Source organism: Micromys minutus (genome assembly GCF_963924665.1).
Source record: "Micromys minutus genome assembly, chromosome: 9".
Classification (NCBI taxonomy): domain Eukaryota; kingdom Metazoa; phylum Chordata; class Mammalia; order Rodentia; family Muridae; genus Micromys; species Micromys minutus.
Genome location: NC_137978.1, coordinates 50531540 through 50538793, shown reverse-complemented (window position 1 = coordinate 50538793; position 7254 = coordinate 50531540). Strand labels below are relative to the sequence as shown.

The 7254-nt window shown below is 46.0% G+C and overlaps 1 protein-coding gene across 1 annotated transcript in view; it reads left to right on the top strand.

Moving 5' to 3' along the window:
* The first annotated feature begins 1702 nt into the window (after window positions 1–1702).
* Window positions 1703–7254, top strand: part of ZBTB40 (zinc finger and BTB domain containing 40) — a 67551-nt gene continuing 61999 nt past the window's right edge. Inside the window, exon 1 of the mRNA XM_080921592.1 lies at window positions 1703–1966. The gene's annotated coding sequence lies outside the window, so the exon portion shown is untranslated. The remainder of the gene's footprint in view (window positions 1967–7254) is intronic.

Genomic DNA, 7254 nt, shown 5'->3' with positions numbered 1-7254 from the left:
GCCATTTGCAAGATCCCCAGCACTGAAGAAGAACCCATTCTTTGTTAACCATGAAAATTCTGTGTGCACGGTGGCCTCTTTTCTTTCGATTCCTCCTTTTAACTCTATGTGATACAGGACCTGGTTAAACAGAGCTTAAAATCTACTCCTATTGCTTGAGATGCAAGTCAACTCCATGTCTATACAGAACAGTGGCCAGTATCCATGTTGTTTTTTTAAAAAAACACAATAATTTAGTACCTACTTGTGGATCACCTATGTGCTGAGCAATGTCATAGTTACTTCCTAAACCTGACAGCCTTACATTGTGGGGATCCTGCTGTAAGTGAGCATGGGGCTGCTAGATGTGGGGGATCAGTACTCACAACAGCTGTAGGTGGAGGTCTAGAGGCTACAAAAATGATAAATCTGATGCTGAAGGCGATGGTGATCTGTGTGGATAACAGTGACCAGGTGACCGCACACCAGGCAGGACCCTACCAAATGCTGGTTTGAATGTGGCAAGTAGCCAAGTGGTGACAAACCACCAACAGGGAGCATGGTGTGATGTTTTGTCAACTTGACACTACCTCGAATCACCTGTAAAGAGTCTCACTAGGGGATTGTTAGATTGGGTTAGTCCCTGTGTGTGTGTGGGGGGGGGGAGGTATCTTGAGTTAACCAATGTCAGACTATAAAGTCCACTGTGGGTGGCATCATTCCCCAGAAAAGGGGTCTTGAACTGTGCCTACAATTCATTTGGGCACAAGCAACAACATGTATGCACTCATTTCTCTCTGGATGTGATGTGATGTAAGTAGTGGTTTGAAGTCTTTGTCTTGCCTTGAATTCCCCAAAGTTGATAGACTAACCTGCAATTGTAAGCTGAAATAGATCTTTCTCCCCTTGGTCCTCCTCATCCTAGGTATTATTATGTAGCTCCAGGTGTCCTTAAATTCCTTATAGATACCAAGATAGCTTCAAAATTCAGAGATCTGCCTGTCTTTGCCCCCAAAGCTCCAGGATTAGATTCATTATGCTGCTTTTTGTCAGGGTATTTTATCACAACAGAAATGAACTAGAACTGCTAGCCAGAGTGTTCTAATGACCCAGACTGTCCTAATTTATAGTCTTTGGCAGCGGCTTCAAATTTCAGTGCCAATAAGTAAATAGGAGACAGCGATTCTAGTGACGACTGATTCATAGGTTGGGTTTCCGTTTGAAAGGTGTTGCATTGTATCAAGCTGACAGCTACATCGCTGGGGACGACTGAGTATTGTCATTGCTGTAGTCACATTGGGAGCTCGACTTTGCAACGAGAAGCTTGGATCTGGACATCAGTAGTTAGCAGGGGCAACTGGGTCTCTATGTGATGCCGTGACAGCTTTCATGACTAGCACCAATGGGGCTGATGTTAACTGGGACCCGAATCACATCCATTTGACTGCCAGGACGCCCAGGCCCAGGTTCAAAACCAGCTTGTGATGCTGTGAGTAAAAATTATGGCAAAAGAAACGCTGTGTACACCCACACCAAGACCAGTCCAGAAATCTGTCTCGTCCCTGCCCAGCACATGACTGTTGGTTATAAAAGAAGGAAAGAAATCTTTGTTGTCCCTCCGCTGCTAACCTCAGAAGTCACGAAGTAAAGGATGACCATGATAGGGAAACTTCTCTCAAGGTACTGTTGTGAAGGTCAGAGGTCAAGAGCAGACCAGGTGCCAACTTATCTTGGGGACCTACTATTGGTGGAGAGCGCACACGTGATTTAAGCACCGCCTTCTCGCGAGACCATCCCCCAGCACGTGACTATGGCATGCGCACATCCGGGCTACGGCCCTGGGCGTCCCCGGCCCCAAGATGGCTGCCTTTTGGCGTCTCCAGCGCTGTTGAATGGAGAAAGCTTTATTGTTCCCTTCGGGCAGGAGTGTTCGTGTCCTCTATGGCGCTGTCAATAAAGAACGGCAGTTTGAATCGGTACTGGACAGGTAACCATAGAAACGGCGCTGGGACTCCGCGTGGAGACCCCTGTTGCGGCGGAGGCTCCAGAGACTCCCTTGAGTGAGGGGCGCCTCGGGACCCCTGCGGGACATGGGCATCGCGCGTAGCGGGCTCCGCTGGGCTCGTGTCGGTCACAGCTGCCGCCGCCCACTGTCCTTGGGACGTGGCCCCGGGGACGGCTCTCACTCGGGCGTCATCTCGGTCGCAGCGTCCCGCGGGAGGACTTGGGACCCTGCCTGGCAACTGCGGCCCTTATTACCCGGCTCCCGGGCTGTGCCGCCGCCGCCGCCCGCGCTCCGTGGATTCCCTGCCCTCCCTGCTCTCAGCTTTTGTTTACTGCGAGACGAGAGTGGTTTATCCGTTTTAAAACAGTTGTGGGGGAAATAGAAAATAAAACTTTAGCTCCCAAAAGTAAAGTTGCACGGAGATGCAGCCATGTTCTTTTTTTAAAAAATGTGTTGCCAGACCGCTTGCCTGCCGCGGGGCGGGGGAGTGTGCTTAGTTGCCTGGCTGCTCTTTGGCTTTGATGGAAAGGCCCATAAAGCTAGTCATTTCTCTCAGGCACTTTACAGAAGTTTGCCATCCTTGGCCCGAGGCACAAGTAGATTGAACTAGTGTTCAAGTGACACAGTACTCCCCACCCTCGCCCCCCTTGACTTGGTCAAGCTAGTAGTTTCTCATTCTTTGCAGTGTTATCATCCACCCAGTGTGTGCAGTTGGCCATCTATTTTATGTTTATACATAGTATTGCAGTGTATTTTCCCTGCACCAATACGTGAAGAGTGATCATGCTGTTTTAAGGCTGGTAATGTGAACCTGTCACTGGGAAACCCCCCTGTATGGTAGCCTAGTTCAGATTGCCTTGAACTGTAAGTTTTCTCCCTCTGGGAGTGTTCTTCCTTGGAATTGGATCCAAATCTTGATATGGGTTATAGCTGTTTAAGCAATCTAGGGTTAGGAAGTGTAAATTTTCAGTGCTTAGCATAAATTATGCTCAGCTGTTAATATAGACATGGTTCTTCTGTGGTGGTATTTCCCATCTTGTCATTTGTTTGTTTTGAGACAAGATTTCATGTAGCCTGGCCTGGAAATAAATGTGTCTATAATATATAATATGTAATACATATATATCTCCGAGGTTGGTTTTGAGCCCCCCCCCCCACGCCATCCTCTAAGTGGTGAGGTTCCAGGAATGTTTCACTTGCTAAGCCCATTGAACAGGTTTGGTGGTGCTATTTTTTTTTTTTTTTTTTTTTTTTTTTTGGTTGTTCTTAATACCCATGCTTGCATAAGTGAGTTTAATCAGTTTAATCAGGTGCTTCTACTATTTGCAGGTATGATTCCTGGAAATGTATCGGTGCACAAGATAACCATGACTTCTGCCTCTTTGTGGGATTTAAAATTTTCAGAGGGCTTGGGTAATGCACAGGTACACAAATATTTCTTTCTCCTTAAAAAACAGCAACAAAACAAAAGCCAAGGCCTGCTGTGCAGCCCAGGCTTGCCTTTAACTGGAGATCTTCTTGCCTCAGCTTCCAAATGCTGGAATTACAACTGTACATTATCCCTGCCTGTCTGGCAAGAACGAGCAGTTTGTTTGTGCCAGGTACTGGCAGTAAGGCTTAATATGAACTGTCACTTAGTCTGTGACGCAGATAGGGTTAGGATTAACATTTTACCCAGGGGGGAGATGGCCAGTATTACATGGTTTATGCACAGGGAACTCGGAGCCGAAGTCAGCAGGTTGTGCCCTGCTGTGGCCCATCTGTTGTCTTTCCTGCAGGCCTGTGAAGTGCTCAAGACTAATGCCACGCTTTACTTTCTGTGTCCTGAGACACAGAAAGCTAATGCCACAACTTCATGTATCCATAAGAATAGTAAATATACAAATTTTGAACATTCATTGAGCAAATACTTAGGAATTTGTTTCACACCAAGAGCTCAGAGCTGGGTGGCTTGGTGCATTGTAGAGTCCTTGTCTGCTTACTCTTACAGTCTGGACAGGGACGCTTCCTCAAAAACAAAACAAAACAAAGTCTTTGTTGAAGAAAAGACTATATCCTAATAGATCTCTAATTTTCTTTCTGAGGTGGGGTCTTCTTGGTCTCAAACTGGTAAAGCAAGCTATTCTCCTGCCTCAGTGTGGAGTGCTGGGGCACAGTGTGCTTGCTGTTACATTTGATTAAATCTGTTTGGAAATACTAACTCAAATTTGGCCCCAGACGTATTAAATAACAGTGCAAATTCAGACATTACTAGCAAAATGAGAGTGGCAGGATAGGCAGTTTTCTGTCTTTTGGGGAGGCAGGGGAGACAGATTTCTCCCAGAGAACAGCTTTCCCAAGTGGAATTTACTTGTTTTTCTAAATTATTTAAAAATTACATTAATTGCATCTGCGCATCAGTGTGTGTTTGGGGGGGGGGGAATGGGAGAGGGAGAGAAGAGAGTATAGGTGGTTGGGGGATGGGGTGATATTTTAGGGTTTACTGCTGTGAACAGACCAAGGCAACTCTTATAAGGACAACATTTAGTTGGGTTTGGCTTACAGGTTCAGAGGTTCAGTCCAGTATCATCAAGGTGGGAACATGGCAGCATCCAGGCAGACATGGTGCAGGAGGAGCTGAGAGTTCTACATCTTCATCTGAAGGCCACTAGTGGAAGACTGACTTCCATGCAGCTAGGATGAGGATCTTAAAGCCCATACCCACAGTGACATACCTACTCCAACAGGGCCACACCTCCAAATAGTGCCACCCCCTGGCCAATCACATTCAAATCACGACAGATCCTGAATGCAATAATGGGATTGAGAAGGAAGGACAGTTTACAGGACTTGGTTCTCTCCTTCTGTTCCATCATGAGAGTCTGAACTTAGATGACAGGGTTGGCAGTGGGTACCCTTAATCCACTGAGGCAACTCATCAACCCAGAATTTAATTCTGAAAACCAAGCTATACATTGCCTACACAGAATGTTTTTAAGCATTTGGAGCTGTTTGTGTTCCTCCATCAGAGACACCTGCATTTGGGGTGTGTGGGGAGGGGGTGTCAGGAATGGAATCCAGGCTGTACCATACCAAGCAAATGCTCTGCACCTGAGCTACACTTTCATTGTCAATTCTGCATTTTCTTGGGGGTTTCTGGGGAAATGCTGCGTGGTGCCTACAGGATGTATTTGCAGTTGATGGTGAATTTCCTTTCAAAATCTTTTTTAAATTTCATTTTTTAAAAGATTGCTTTATTTATTTTATGTATGTGAGTACACTGTCACTCTCTTCAGAACACCAGAAGAGGGCATAAGATCCCATTACAGATGATTGTGAGCCACCATGTGGTTGGTGGGAATTGAACTCAGGACCTCTGGAAGAGTAGTGAGTGCTCTTAACCACTGAGCCATCTCTCCAGTCCCCTTTCAAAATCTTCTTAATAAAGTTGCATCCTTTAAGCCAGGCTTGGTGGCACACACCTTAGTCTGTACATTCAAAAAAAAAAAAAAAAAAACAAGAACAGGGTGGATCTCTGTGGGTCTGAAGCCAGCCCAGAAAAAAAGAAAGCGAGCGTCATGAGGCTCTGTCTCAGAAACTAAAACACAGCATCCTGTACTTTGGTGTGGAATACTTTGAATAGGGTTTGAACTGAGCATGAGAAACCACACTGTTAAACTGAGGGATTGTTGGAGCTGTCATGTGAAAGGATGGATGTCAGGTTTTGCTTTAAACTGCATGCCAGTGTTGGGCATGCCATCAGAAGATGTCACCCAGGCCAGAGAATGGAACTGGAAGCTGGCCCCAGTGGCATGTTAATGCAGTGTGAACTGCAAGCCCAGAATTAAATTGCTATTTTGGGTCTGGGTGGGACCTTCCCATCTGAGCTTTGCTGTTTCTCCTTTGCGATTTGGGTCTGTTGGGTTCCAGTAAAGAGTAGGTGGCAACGCCAGCTTTGAAGCATGGTACGAAACTGCAGGAGGAGCCAGGGCATACCAATTTGTTTTTCAATCTATTTTATTTCAGTTCAAAGCATCGGTGCAGACAGCAGCCCAGGAAAACAAGCCGCACTTTGGCAACACTCAGCTGCGTTTGGAGATTGAGGAAGGCTGGGAGGAACCAAAGTACGGCTTGTTTTCCTGGGCTGGCTGTCTGAGATGATGCTCTGAACTGAAGTAAAATAGATTGAAAAACAAATTGGTATGCCCTGCTGCCTCATACTGAGGACTCACATAACCCCTTCCCAGCACCACCTGGACCTGTCGACACCCTGGGGGAAGGCACTAGCCCTCAGCCTTTCTCAACTCTCAACCCTGAGAGTGCTTTGGTTTTTCCGAGGAAATTGAATTGGGGTATGTACTTTTCTGGTTCCAATTGTTTACCTTCCAAAACTATCATGTGGACGATGTGGAGAAACAAGCTACTAACCACATAGGAAGGAGTTAAATGTTAAGGACATTTGTGTTCAGAGATAAAGCTCTATGAAGGCTACTGTACTTCATTCCCAGAAAGCACACTGTGGCTCTGGCGGCCCTCCAGGGAATGAAGGGCAAGGGAAGAAAGTACTTTCTTCCCTGATGCTGTTTAACTCAGATCCCAGAGTCATGACACCAAGTAACTCATTTCCTTACACAGAGTAAACAGTATAACAGAGCCACAAAACCCAAGATCTTTAATCTCCAGAGAAATACTGACTCTTGGTGAATCTGTGAGTCCTTTGAAGATGCCTAAGAATCTGCACCAGTGCCATTCATTCTTCCTGGAGGAGGGCCCATCACTTTAATCAGATCTCAAAGGGTCCTTGACCCCTCAGCAGGAGCAGAGCTGATAATGAATGTTGTAGGTAACAACCAGAATGGAGTTACACAGCCAGTCACTTTGTACAAGTCTTTGCCCTTGACCTCTAAAGTTCCAAAAGTGCCTTTTTAGGCTTTGTTTCTAGTCAGACCTAATTGACAAGCTTAAGGGCATGCTTCAAAAATGCCTTGTGAGTGTTAGGACCTTACAGGAGACTAGTGAGACATGGTTAGTGTCCCTTACCAACCTTGTTAGCAGATCCTGCCTGTCTGCCTTTCTTTTTTGAGATGGGTTCATGTGACACAGGCTGGCCTTGAGTTCCCTTTGTCAACACAAATGATCTTGAATTCCTGATTCTCTTGCCTTTTCATCTCAATACTGGGATTGCCAGTGTGGGCCACCATAGCCACACCATTTCTTCTTTTAAAAGGATTGGATGTATTTCTTTTTAGTGCAAGGGGTTAAACGCAGAACTTACATGCTCAGCATGTAGC